The sequence below is a fragment of the Lagenorhynchus albirostris genome, chromosome 2 (genome assembly GCF_949774975.1).
Source record: "Lagenorhynchus albirostris chromosome 2, mLagAlb1.1, whole genome shotgun sequence".
In the NCBI taxonomy this organism is placed as follows: Eukaryota; Metazoa; Chordata; class Mammalia; order Artiodactyla; family Delphinidae; genus Lagenorhynchus; species Lagenorhynchus albirostris.
Window position 1 is genome coordinate 132551658 of NC_083096.1, and position 13492 is coordinate 132565149.

Genomic DNA, 13492 nt, shown 5'->3' on the forward strand with positions numbered 1-13492 from the left:
GGAGGTTTGTGTGTAGGAAGTTTATTGGGGAGCACACCTTTGCGGGAGTGAGGGAAGCAGGATTGGCAGAAGGAGAAGATAAAAGCCACAGCCAATGCTATGGAGCTTCGCAGCTGGGATGGCCCTTCTGAGCTGTCCCATCTGGAGGCAAAGGGACTGGGCCTTTATACCCAGTAACCACCAGGAGGCGTATCATTGGGTGGGGCGGTTCTATTGGGCTGAGGGCAATTCCTGGAGAGGGACTCAGCAGCTGGGACAAAAGGGGATCTACAAAGATCACCGCAGCATTTACTGGAGCAGGCAGTTTAGAGGGGAGAGAGCATTCTTAGGAAGATACGGGAATCATTTGACTTCTCCTATTTCTCCTTACAATACAACTGCTAGAAATATTTTTTCCAGACAACGTTTCAAATATTTCCTCTTCCCAAAAACTTAGGATGTGACTTCCTATTTCATACTAAAAAGAGGGCAGTGTGGTGGAGTAGGAAGTGCCCTAGGCATAGAGACAGGAGATCTGAGCATGAATCCTGGCTCCATCATTTACTAGCAGTGTGAACTTGAACATGTGTTTTAACCTCTCTACACCTCATTTTCATCAGCTGGAGCAGGGTTTGTCAACTTCAGCACTACCGACATTTGGGGCACGATAATTCTTTACTTGGAGGGGGGACTTTCCATTGTAGCATCATAGGGTGTTTAGCAGCATTGCAGGCCCCTACTCACTGGAGGCCAGTAGCACTCCCCCATCCCAACCCCAGCTGGGACCATCAGAAATGTCCCTAGACATTGGCAAATATCTCCTGGGGTTGGGTGAAAACTCCCTTTATTTAAAAAAAAGTGTTCTGCCTATGTTTTCCTCTAAGAGTTTGATGGTGTCTGGCTTTACATTTAGGTCTTTAATCCATTTTGAGTTTATTTTTGTGTACAGTGTTAGGGAGTGTTAAAATTTCATTCTTTTATATGTAGCTGTCCAGTTTTCCCAGCACCATTTATTGAAGATGCTGTCTTTTCTCCACTGTATATTCTTGGCCTCCTTTATCAAAGGTAAGGTGACCATATGTGTGTGGGTTTATCTCTGGGCTTTCTATCCTGTTCCATTGATCTATATTTCTGTTTTTGTGCCAGTAGCATATTGTCTTGATTACTGTAGCTTTGTAGTATAGTCTGAAGTCAGGCAGCCTGATTCCTCCAGCTCCATTTTTCTTTCTCAAGATTGCTTTGGCTATTCGGGGTCTTTTGTGTTTCTATACAAATTGTGCAATTTTTTGTTCTAGTTCTGTGAAAAATGCCAGTGGTAGTTTGATGGGGATTGCATTGAATCTGTAGATTGCTTTGGGTAGTAGAGTCATTTTCACATGTTGATTCTTCCAATCCAAGAACATGTATATCTCTCCATCTATTTTTGTATCATCTTTAATTTCTTTCATCAGTGTCTTATAATTTTCTGCATACAGGTCTTTTGTCTCCTTAGGTAGGTTTATTCCTAGATATTTTATTCTTTTAGTTGCAATGGTAAATGGGAGTGTTTTCTTGATTTCACTTTCAGATTTTTCATCCTTAGTGTATAGGAATGCCAGAGATTTCTGTGCATTAATTTTGTATCCTGCTACTTTACCAAATTCAGTGATTAGCTCTAGTAGTTTTCTAGTAGCATCTTTACGATTCTCTATGTATAGTATCATGTCATCTGCAAACAGTGACAGCTTTACTTCTTCTTTTCCGATTTGGATTCCTTTTATTTCTTTTTCGTCTCTGATTGCTGTGGCTAAAACTTCCAAAACTATGTTGAATAAGAGTGGTGATAGTGGGCCACCTTGTCTTGTTCCTGATCTTAGTGGAAATGGTTTCGGTTTTTCACCATTGAGGACGATGTTGGCTGTGGGTTTGTCATATATGGCCTTTATTATGTTGGGGTAAGTTCCCTCTATGCCTACTTTCTGCAGGGTTTTTTATCATAAATGGGTGTTGAAATTTGTCGAAAGCTTTCTCTGCATCTATTGAGATGATCATATGGTTTTTCTCCTTCAATTTGTTAACATGGTGTATCACGTTGATTGATTTGCCTATATTGAAGAATCCTTGCATTCCTGGGATAAACCCCACTTGATCATAGTGTATGATCCTTTTAATGTGCTGTTGGATTCTGTTTGCTAGTATTTTGTTGAGGATTTTTGCATCTATGTTCATCAGTGATATTGGCCTGTAGTTTCTTTGTGACATCTTTGTCTGGTTTTGGTATCACAGTGATGGTGGCCTTGTAGAATGAGATTGGGAGTGTTCCTCTCTCTGCTATATTTTGGAAGAGTTTGAGAAGGATAGATGTTAGCTCTTCTCTAAATGTTTGGTAGAATTCACCTGTGAAGCCATCTGGTCCTGGGCTTTTGTTTGTTGGAAAATTTTTAATCACAGTTTCAATTTCAGTGCTTGTGATTGGTCTGTTCATATTTTCTATTTCTTCCTGGTTCAGTCTCAGAAGATTGTGCATTTCTAAGCATTTGTCCATTTCTTCCAGGTTGTCCATTTTATTGGCATATAGTTGCTTGTAGTAATCTCTCATGATCCTTTGTATTTCTGCAGTGTCAGTTGTTACTTCTCCTTTTTCATTTCTAATTCTATTGATTTGAGTCTTCTCCCTTTTTTTCTTGATGAGTCTTGCTAATGGTTTATCAAATTTGTTTATCTTCTCAAAGAACCAGCTTTTAGTTTTATTGATCTTTGCTACTGTTGCCTTCATTTCTTTTTCATTTATTTCTGATCTGATCTTTATGATTTCTTTCCTTCTGCCAACTTTGGTTTTTTTTTTTTTATTCTTCTTTCTCTTATTGCTTTAGGTGTAAGTGTAGGTTATTTATTTGAGATGTTTCTTGTTTCTTAAGGTAGGATTGCATTGTTATAAACTTCCCTCTTAGAACTGCTTTTGCTGCATTCCATAGATTTTGGGTCGTTGTGTTTTCATTGTCATTTTTTTCTAGGTATTTTTTGATTTCCTCTTCGATTTCTTCAAAGATCTCTTGGCTATTAAGTAGTGTGTTGTTTAGCCTCCATGTGTTTGTATATCTTACAGATTTTTTCCTGTATTTGATATCTAGTCTCATAGCGTTGTGGTTGGAAAAGATTCTTGATACGATTTCAATTTTCTTAAATTTACCAAGGCTTGAATTGTGACCCAAGATATGATCTATCCTGGAGAATGTTCCATGAGCACTTGAGAAGAAAGTGTATTCTGGTTTTTTTTTTTTTTTGGATGGAATGTCCTATAAATATCAGTTAAGTCCATCTTGTTTAATGTGTCATTTAAAGCTTGTGTTTCCTTATTCATTTTCATTTTGGATGATCTGTCCATTGGTGAAAGTGGGGTGTTAAATCCCCTACTATGGTTGTGTTATTGTTGATTTCCCCTTTTATGGCTGGTAGTATTTGCCTTATGTATTGAGGTGCTCCTATGTTGGGTGCATAAATATTTACAATTGTTATATCTTCTTCTTGGATCGATCCCTTGATCATTATGTAGTGTCCTTCTTTGTCTCTTGTATTAGTCCTTGTTTTAAAATCTATTTTGTCTGATATGAGAATTGCTACTCCAGCTTTCATTTGATTTCCATTTGCATGGAATATCTTTTTGCATCCCCTCACTTTCAGTGTGTATGTGTCCCTAGGTCTGAAGTGGGTCTCTTGTAGACAACATATATACAGGTCTTGTGTTTGTATCCATTCAGTCAGTCTATGTCTTCTGGTTGGAGCATATAATCCATTTACATTTAAGGTAATTATCGATATGTATGTTCCTATTACCATTTTCTTAATTGGTTTGGGTTTATTATTGTAGGTCTTTTCCTTCTCTTGCGTTTCCTGCCTAGAGAAGTTCCTTTAGCATTTGTTGTAAAGCTGGTTTGGTGGTGCTGAATTCTCTCAGCTTTTGCTTGTCTGTAAAGGTTTTAGTTTCTCCATCAAATCTGAATGAGATCCTTGCTGGGTAGAGTAATCTTGGTTGTAGGTTTTTCTCCTTCATCACTTTAAATATGTCCTGCCACTCCCTTCTGGCTTGCAGAGTTTCTGCTGAAAGATCAGCTGTTAACCTTATGGGGATTCCCTTATGTGTTATTTGTTGTTTTTCCCTTGCTGCTTTTAATATGTTTTCTTTGTATTTAATTTTTGATAGTTAGATTAATATGTGTCTTGGCGGGTTTCTCCTTGGATTTATCATGTATGGGACTCTCTGTGCTTTCAGGACTTGGTTAACTATTTCCTTTCCCATATTAGGGAAGTTTTCAACTATAATCTCTTCAAATATTTTCTCAGTCCCTTTCCTTTTCTCTTCTTCCTCTGAGACCCCTATAATTCGAATGTTGGTGCGTTTAATGTTTTCCCAGAGATCTCTGAGACTGTCCTCAATTCTTTTCATTCCTTTTTCTTTATTCTGCTCTGCAGTAGTTATTTCCACTATTTTCTCTTCCAGGTCACTTATCCGTTCTTCTGCCTCAGTTATTCTGCTATTGATTCCTTCTAGAGAATTTTTAATTTCATTTATTGTGTTGTTCATCATTGTTTGTTTGCTCTTTAGCTGTTCTAGGTCCTTGTTAAACTTTTCTTGTATTTTCTCCATTCTATTTCCAAGATTTTGGATCAACTTTACTATCATTATTCTGAATTCTTTTTCAGGTAGACTGCCTATTTCCTCTTCATTTGTTAGGTTTGGTGGATTTTTGCCTTGCTCCTTCATCTACTGTGTGTTTCTCTGTCTTCTCATTTTGCTTAACTTATTGTGTTTGGGGTCTCCTTTTTGCAGGCTGCATGTTCATAGTTTCCATTGTTTTTGGTGTCTGCCCCCAGTGGCTAAGGTTGGTTCAGTGGGTTGTGTAGGCTTCCTGGTGGAGGGGACTAGTGCCTGTGTTCTGGTGGATGAGGCTGGGTCTTGTCTTTCTGGTGGGCAGGTCTAAGTCTGTTGGTGTGTTTTGGGGTGTCTGTGGCCTTATTATGATTTTAGGCAGCCTCTGTGCTAATGGATGGGGTTGTGTTCCTGTCTTGCTAGTTGTTTGGCATAGGGTGTCCTGCACTGTAGCTTTCTGGTCATTGAGTGGAGCTGGGTCTTGGTGTTGAGATGGAGATCTCTGGGACATTTTCGCCGTTTGATATTACGTGGAGCTGGGAGGTCTCTTGTGGACCAGTGTCCTGAACTTGGCTCTCCCACCTCAGTGGCACAGCCCTGACGCCTGGCTGGAGCACCAAGAGACTGTCCTCCACACGGCTCAGAATAAAAGGGAGAAAAGAAAGAAAGAAAGAAAGAATAAGATAAAATAAAATAAAGTAAAATATGGTTATTAAAATAAAAAATAATTATTAAGAAAAATAATTTTAAGTAATTAAAAAAAAAAGGACAGAGAGAACCGTAGGATAAATGGTAAAAGCAAAGCTATACAGACAAAATCACACACAGAAGCATACACGTACACACTCACAAAAAGAGAAAAAGGGAAAAAAATGTATATATCATTGCTCTCAAAGTCAACCTCCTCAATTTGGGATGATTCGTTGTCTATTCAGGTATTCCACAGATGCAGGGTACATCAAGATGATTGTGGAGATTTAATCCAATGCTCCTGAGGCTGCTGGGAGAGATTTCCCTTTCTCTTCTTTGTTTGCACAGCTCCCGGGGTTCAGCTTTGGATTTGGACCCGCCTCTGCATGTAGGTCGCCTGAGGGCGTCTGTTCTTCGCTCAGACAGGACGGGGTTAAAGGAGCAGCTGATTTGGGGGATCTGGCTCACTCAGGCCGGGGGAAGGGAGGGGTGCAGATGCCGGGTGAGCCTGCGGCGGCAGAAGTCGGCGTGACGTTGCAGCAGCCTAAGGCGTGCCCTGCGTTCTCCCGGGGAAGTTGTCCCTGGATCACGGGACCCTGGCAGTGGCGGGCTGCACAGCCTCCCTGGAAGGGAGGTGTGGATAGTGACCTGTGCTCTCACACAGGCATCTTGGTGGCGGCAGCAGCAGCCTTAGCGTCTCATGCCCATCTCTGGGGTCCACGCTTTTAGCCGCGGCTCGCGCCCGTCTCTGGAGCTCCTTTAAGCAGCGCTTTTAATCCCCTCTACTAGCGCACCAGGAAACAAAGAGGGAAGAAAAAGTCTCTTGTCTCTTAGGCAGCTCCAGACTTTTCCCCGGACTCCCTCCCGGCTAGCCGTGGTGCACTAACCCCTTCAGGCAGTGTTCAAGCCGCCAACCCCAGTCCTCTTCCTGGGATCCGACCGAAGCCCGAGCCTCAGCTCCCAGCCCCCGCCCGTCCTGGCGGGTGAGCAGACAAGCCTCTCGGGCTGGTGAGTGCCGGTCGGCACCGACCCTCTGTGCGGGAATCTCCCCACTTTGCCCTCCGCACCCCTGTTGCTGTGCTTTCCTCCGTGGCCCCCTCCGCCACCCGCAGTCTCTGCCCACGAATGGGCTTCCTAGTGTGTGGAAACCTTTCCTCCTTCATGGCTCCCTCCCACTGGTGCAGGTTCCGTCCCTATCCTTTTGTCTCTCTTTATTCTTTTTTCTTTTGTCCTACCCAGGTACGTGGGGAGTTTCTTGCCTTTTGGGAGGTCTAAGGTCTTCTGCCAGCGTTCAGTAGGTGTTCTGTAGGAGTTGTTCCACGTGTAGATGTATTTCTGATGTATCTGTGGGGAGGAAGGTGATCTCTGCATCTTACTCTTCCGCCATCTTGAAGTTCCTCCGATCTATATCCATTCTTTTTCAGATTCTTTTCCCATATAGGTTATTACAGAATATTGAGTAGAATTCCCTGTGCTATACAGTAGGTCCTTGTTGATTATCTATTTTATATATAGTAGTGTATATATGTTTATCCCAATCTCCTAATTTATCACTTCCCCCCACATTTCCCCTTTGGTAACCATGTTTGATTTCTAGATCTATGAATCTGTTTCTGTTTTGTAAATAAGTTCATTTGTATCATTATTTTAGATTCCATATATAAGTGATATCATATGATATTTTCTTTCTCTGTCTGACTTACTTATATGATAATCTCTAGGTCCATCCATGTTCTGCAAATGGCATTATTTCGTTCTTTTTTATGGCTGAGTAATATTCCATTGTATATATATACCACATCTTCTTTATCCATTCATCTGTCAATGGACACTTAGGTTATTTCCATGTCTTGGCTATTGTAAATGGTGCTGCTATGAACTTTGGGGTGTATGTATCTTTTCTAATTCTGGTTTTCTCTGGATTTATGCCCAGGAGTGGCATTGCTGGATCGTATGGCAACTCTATATTTAGTTTTTTAAGGAACCTCCATACTGTTCTCCATAGTGGCTGCATCAATTTACATTCCCACCAACAGTGTAGGAGTGTTCCCTTTTCTCCACACCCTCTCCAACATTTGTTTGTATATTTTTTTGATGAAAACTCCCCTTATTGAGAAAGATTATCTGGAGTCTCAATGCTGCCTTCCTCATAGAAGTGTTGGGAGAGTTAAACAAGATCACTGTGAATGTTTAAATCCCAAACCATCAGTTACACGTATCCATGTCTCTCCAACCCTGTCCATTGTCCCCTTCACTGTCCCTATATCAGGGTTGGCAGGAGCCACTTTGAGCCTAATCTATCATGCTTGGGCCATTATTATTCACTTGCTTATGTCTTGGTTCTTGGGCTGTTTTGTGAAGGTTTTCAAGGAGGTAGGGGGAATAGAAAGACCATGGGTCCTGGATGGGGCCCCTCAGGTCCATCATTTCCCAGCTGTGATGTTGTTGACGAGCAATGTCACTCTCTAGGCTTCACCTTCCTCATAGTGTGCTGGGAGAATCATCTGACATACTCCCTGTGAAGCACCTGGCATGTGGTAGGCTCTTCATTTTTCTTGTCTTCCCAGTTGTACTGTCAACTCTTTGAGGGAAACTCTATTACTTCCTGCCTTTGTGCATGCACTCCAGTGTCCAGGATATGGGCTCAATGAACTTGGCTTCGTGAAGAGCGAATGGAGAGCAGGAGGTGGAACAGCGCCTTCAGGTGTCTCAGCCAGTCGGGAACATCTTTCCGCCATCCCCAGAAAGTCAAGTACTGAGTCATGGAGAGTCAGACAGCCTGAGAACCTCTCCTGGTCTCCACGCTTCCTATCTCTTTGATCTCAGGAATGTTACTTAAATTTCTCTGGGGCTCTGTTTTCCTCAGTTATAAAATGGTAATAGTAATAGTATTCTGTATTAGTTTCCTAGGGCTACTGTCACAAAGTATCACACACTGAGTGGCTTAACCAACAGAAATTTATCGTCCCACAGTTCTGGAGGCTAGAATTCCAGGTCAAGGTGTAGACAGTGTTGGTTCCTTCTGAGGGCTGTGAGGGAAACATCCATGCCTCTCTCCTGGCTTCTGGTGGTTGATTGTAACTCTTTGGCATTTCTCAGCTTGCATCATCCCAATCTTCATCTTCACATGGTGTTCTCCCTGTTTGTATGTCTATGTCCAAATTTTCCCTTTCAATAAGGGTAACAGACATATTGAGTTAGGGGTCTACCCTACTCCAGTATGGCTTCATCTTAATGTAACTAATTACATCTGCAATGACCTGTTTCCAAATAAGGACTAGGCTAGGATTTCAACAAATGACTTTTGGAGAGAACACAGTTCAACCCATAATATCACCCCATGAGGTTATACTGAATATTCAATGTAAAATGCTACACGTAAAATACAAAGGCATCTGGCCAATTTAAATACTCAACACATGTTAACTACTGTTATTATTATTGTTATTCATCAAACTTATAATGGGTGCCTTCTATGTGCCAGGCAGTGTGCTGGGTGGTAGAGACACTAAGGTGAATCAGGTAAGGTTTCTGACCCAAAGGATGCCCAGTCTAATGGAACCACAGACATAAATAAAGAATTACAATCCTGAGGGTCTTCACAGCTAGACCAGTTTCCTAGCTCACCAAGCCATTTGTACATCTAGTGGTATCTGGGGTCAAAATAAATATCTTGGGTGCCATCAGAGAATGAAGAAAGTTCATTGTTCAGAGGAAAGAACTTTTCTCTTTTTATTGGCTTCTTTATATCTTTTGGGGAAGAAAATTTCCAAGTGTCATGGTCAAACACTACTCCAATTTCTTGTGCAAAGTTTAAGGTGACCTTTACCCTTCCTAATATATCATTTTGATGAAGCCAGAATATTTTGAGATCCTCAAGACTGGCAGAAAGATAACTTGAGAAACGGGTCCCAGATTGGTAACTGAAGATAAGTTGGAGGGCAGTTCCTTCCTCAAGTGTTGCCGTATATCTTACTTCATTGCATGTTGATAGTGTATTAAAGTTGAAATAAAAATAAAATATTATTTGTGCCATTAAACCTGACCAATTCTCACTTCACTAATCTCCAGACCCTGATTCTTGCTGAAAGATGGACCGTCTTAACCCACTCTTGGCAAAGATGTACAACAGAGAAGAGTTCTAAGAGGGGGAACCTTTATCTTTTTGAAAAAAAAATATCCTGTCATCGTTTAATATTTATGGAGCATGCACACTGTGTGAAGTGCTCCATCACACGATGTCTTTGCTGTACGATGTCAGAGAAGAGGTTGGTGACAGGGGAGACGTTAAATAGATTGGAGACTTCATGAGGACAGAGTTTTGGGGGGCAGTTCAGGCGGAACCTGGGTGATGGATGCCGTCCGCACACCCAAGGGGTCGACCCCTGGGAAGCATGGTCCCTAACCACAGACTTCCTGCCTTTGACTGACCAGCCTGGCAGCACTCCATCCAGAGCTGCTCACTGAAGAGGGTCCAAAGGTGACTGGGGAGTCTGATCGGGGAAGGGCAACAGGACCCAAGAGTGAATGCCACCCCTAGATTGTGTAGAGTGTGCCATGATGGGTACGAGGGCAGTGGTCCAGCTGGTGCCCTGCTCACCAAGCCGGCCCAAGTGGGTACCTCCCGCTCCTGCTTGGAGGAAGGGGACACAGCTTCCAAATTCACCCAAAGCACCTTATGGGCTGGCGGTGCCCTAGGGCAGAGGAGTAAGCTGTGACCTGGAACCAAAAAACCTACATTGCAGTCTTAATTCTGCCACTCACTCATATCATAAATTTCCAAATCATGTCATTTCTCTGAGCCTCAGTTTCCTCCTCTATAAAATGGAGATAGTAAAGTCTGCCCTGCCTGCCTCACAGCGTTGAGTTGAAAGTCAATAAAATTGGATGAGCAGAAATCCCCTTTCCTTCTCCAGGGCACCTAGGGTCTTTATTTCATTTTTGTCTCATCATGATACCTGCCCCTGAAAAGGGATGGAGGGAACATGGTTCTGATCTCTCTTCTCCAAAGCCTCGTCAGGGGTTGTTGCTGTGGGTGTGGTGTCCTCTCCGTGACCATGTCCTTCATTCTGTCCTGCCCCCCTGACCCCAGCTTGCACCTTGGATTAGACAGTGATTTCACTCAGAGGCTCACCATGCATCTTAATGGGCAGGATACACCCATTTTACACGTTAACCATGCACTGTTCACTTATTAGTCTAGCAGTTTGTGCTGGAAACCCAGGCAGGGTGCTGAGGTCCCATCATCCCGAACCATCCTGAACCATGGCCACCCTGCTGCCCTGTGGACCAGCCAGTCTTGAGGCCCCAGCCCTGCAGCTGCCTGTGTGTGGATGAGACAGAAGCAGCTCCAGCCACTCTGGGCTGGACGAGTCAGGTCTAGGTGCACATCTGCTGGGAGTTCCTGACCTTTCTGTGCCCAGGGAGGTTCTGATGATGTGTGACTCACTGTAGATGACCCCAATGATTGCTGTGGTCAGTGGTGGGAAGCACACAGGAGGGCCGGAGGGATGGGCAGAGGGCACATGAGAAGTTCCCCAGCCAGAGGAGACAGGCAAGCGCATTCTGAGCAGAAGCAGCAGTGTGTGCAAAGATGCAGAGAATGGGAAGGGACGTGGCATGTTCCTTGCAGCAGGGTGGATGGCGCGGTTACGGGAGTGCCAGGAGACGGGGCGCAGAGGTCAAGCCAGCCTGGGAAGAGCCCAGGATGCCGTGCTAAGGAGCCTGAACTCATCCTGCAGGTGCTGAGGAAGGATCTTGGGCTTCTTCCAGCTGAAAAAAGACACGATCAGTGTTTTGTTTCCAAAAGACCATTCTGGTGGCAGATGGAGGGTAAAATTAGGGCGAGGGGAGGGGAGAACCTGGAAATAGAGACAGGAGGCTGTTGCATTAGTTCAGTAAAGAGATGCTAAGAGCTCAAGTCAAGTAGAGCAGGGGGATGGCAGAGTAGGAATGGAGTGGGGCTCTGCCCAGAAGCGGTCCAGAGTAGTGGTTCCAGAGCCAGGCTGCCTGGGCTTGAATCTGCTGTTCACCAACCTTGTGGACAATACGTCCCTTCTCATGCCTCGGTATCTCCACATGTGAGGATGTTAATGTTAACTCCATCTCATATGATGTTAGAAGCCTTCAGAACACAGTTCCTGGCACAGACTCAAGCACTTTAAAAATGTTAGTTCTTAGGAGGAGATAAAATTGGCAGAGTTTGGCTCCTGGTTAGAAGTAGGGAAAGAGAGGCTCCCAGTGCTTCCAATACCAATTCTACCCCCTCCCCTCGTCCCCTCCTTTAGCTCCTGGGTGGACGCAGGCTACTGTACTGGTCAGGAGCTTACCTTCTGGAGTCAGGTTCACCTGCTCTCTATCTAACCTTGGGCAAGTTCCTTAATCCCCGGTCTTAGTCTCCACATCTGTAAAATGGGAGAAATACTAATACCTACCTCAAAAGACCCTTTGTGGATTAAATGGGATAATATGAGTAATAACCAGCACACTGTGAGGGTTCAAAAAGACTGTAATTCTTATTTGTATTATTACTCATCAAAGTAGGAAGTACAGGGGGGGAAGTAGTGTTGGATGACATGGGAGGGAAATACTCTTTGGCATAATTTACGCAGGAGGCAGCCAGAACTGGGGAGGGGAACTCAGCTGAGATGGAGGAGGGCACCCTTGTATGAGGAAGAGTAAAAATGTTAAGCTTCCAGTGAAGGTCCGATCACCCTGTCCCTTGATGTGATTGAGACATATTTAGGAGAAAGAAGAATTCGCAGGAAAGGGAAAATCAGGGAAGTGGCTTTATTCTGCCATAGCTGGGTCAAAATGTAAATCAAAATATTTATACTTATATCAAAATACAAATCACAGCTGGGTCAGAATATAAATTTTAAATATTTTTGGTGGAAATTTTTCTAAAATGTCACGTACTTCTCTACCACTTAACATTTAGCACATTTCTTTACTTATTCTTTCAACATATATTTATTGAGGGCTTAATACTAAGTTCTGTGCTAGCACTTTGGGAGACACAGGTATAAAATAGAAAAAGCCTCTGCCTTCCAGAAGCTTACTTCTAATTTTCAGTATCATTAACTCTGGATAGAAAACATGCTTATATTTACACTTTTGGGTACTTTATTGTCTATCTCCTTAAATTAAAATTCTCAAGTGGGATTCTTTCCTGAAAGAGGATATACTTTAAACACTTTTGTTGTAGATTGACAAATAGAAAAGGAGACTTTAATTTTTTTAATTATGTAAAACTTCCAGAAAACTACAGATAATACACGTGTACCCACTACCCAGACTGAACAAATCTTAAAAGTTAGCCATATTTTCTTGAGATTTTTTTTAAGTAAAAAAAGTTGATACAACTGAAACTTTCTTTGTTAACCTGCATATAAAACTACATATTTTTTAGGGCTTCCCTGGTGGCGCAGTGGTTGAGAGTCCGCCCTGCTGATGCAGGGGATACGGGTTCGTGCCCCGGTCAGGGAAGATCCCACGTGTCATGGAGGGACTGGGCCCGTGAGCCATGGCCTCTGAGCCTGCGCGTCCGGAGCCTGTGCTCCGCCACGGGAGACGCCACAACAATGAGAGGGCTGCTTACCGCAAAAACCAAAAAAAAACCCAAAAAACCCCCATATATTTTCTAAAGCAGATCGTAAAGTTATTCGGCGTTGTTCTCCTCCTGACAAGGTTTTTGCAACTTTCCAACCGATTGAACTTCTCTCATTTTCTTTATCATTTATTATTATGTAGAGATTTTATTTCACTTTTATATAATAGTTTAGACTTCTGAAAAGTAAATTAATTAAGTGTCCAATTTGTCTACTCCCTGCTGTTTCTTGCTTCCCACTCCTTTTGGATCTACTTTTCAGTGGGTCTATAGATGGTAAACTTTCTCAGAATTTCATGACTAAGATGTTTTTATTTCATACTCATTTTTGAAGGATGGTTTAGCTAGGTATAAGATTCTAGAGTCACCTTTTTTTTTCTCCCTTTAGCACTTTGAAGGTATTATTCCATTATGTTGCCATAGAGAAATCTGCTGTCAGCTTAGCTGTCATTGTTTGGAAAATAATCAGTCTCTTCTCTCTGGTAAATTTTAGACTATTTTAAAAAAAATTTTGTTCTGTAGTTTCTTTATCATGAGTCTAGATGTAACACTTCAAGTGCACTTTTAATCTGAGTGGGCAAGTCAAA